This window comes from Galeopterus variegatus, unplaced genomic scaffold (genome assembly GCF_000696425.1).
Source record: "Galeopterus variegatus unplaced genomic scaffold, G_variegatus-3.0.2 Scaffold5773, whole genome shotgun sequence".
Classification (NCBI taxonomy): domain Eukaryota; kingdom Metazoa; phylum Chordata; class Mammalia; order Dermoptera; family Cynocephalidae; genus Galeopterus; species Galeopterus variegatus.
In genome coordinates, this window is record NW_007731884.1 from 133382 (window position 1) to 134237 (window position 856).

The following is an 856-nucleotide window of genomic DNA, read 5'->3' on the forward strand; positions in this document are numbered from 1 at the left end:
GGGTTTCATGAGCAAATTCAGAAGCAAAGATTTTTCTGTATAAGTGAAAAGAGGTTTTAGATAGATACATGTCTTAGACAAATGGCACTTAAGCACTTGCATATGCTATATGCTAAATAATTATATATATATATTTTGCTGCAATATGTATTTTAGTTCAAAGTGAATCAACAGTAATACACCATAAATTCTTATTTTGTCACTCACCAAAACAGTCAACTGGAAAATCTTTTGTGAAAGCTTGGTCACGTTTAAATCACTGAGAACTAGAGAGAAATACTATTGCAAATTGTAATAGACATTACATCCACAAAAATTTTCCCAGTCCTTATCATAAGGGGCATGGGGCAATTGCCACATGGCAAACTAGTGTACCACAGAAGTAAAAGCAAAAACAAACCAAAGAAAGCAAGCCACAAGTCTAAAATTGTTAAACAGTTAACAGTTCAAACTTAGTAATCAACTCTATATCATTGGGTTCATTAAAATTAATCTTCCTACACCTTACAGTGTATGATTTAACTTTTACTTAACACAAACCGAGTTTAAAATTAGCAGTAGAGATTTAAAAATGACAAGGTTTTGCAAACACAGTAACATATTTAATTAAACACCCTGAAGAAAAAAAAAGCCACAACTAATTATCAGAATATTTGATCAAAAAATAATCTGCAAATTAAAATAGTATCCAAATATGCAACTTGGAAAAATAATTATATTTTTTCTTTCTTTTAACTTTTCATTTGGAAATAATTTTATTTTATTTTATTATTTTTTTTTTCGTTAAATTTTTACTTTGTTAATATACAATGTATATGATTATTATGGCCCATCACCGACACCTCCCTCCCTCCTC

The 856-nt window shown here is 29.2% G+C and overlaps 1 protein-coding gene across 1 annotated transcript in view; it reads left to right on the forward strand.

Annotated features, from left to right (window-relative positions):
- Positions 1-856, forward strand: part of LOC103605376 (protein eva-1 homolog A-like) — a 20685-nt gene that overhangs the window by 19168 nt on the left and 661 nt on the right. The gene's annotated exons all lie outside the window — the stretch shown is intronic.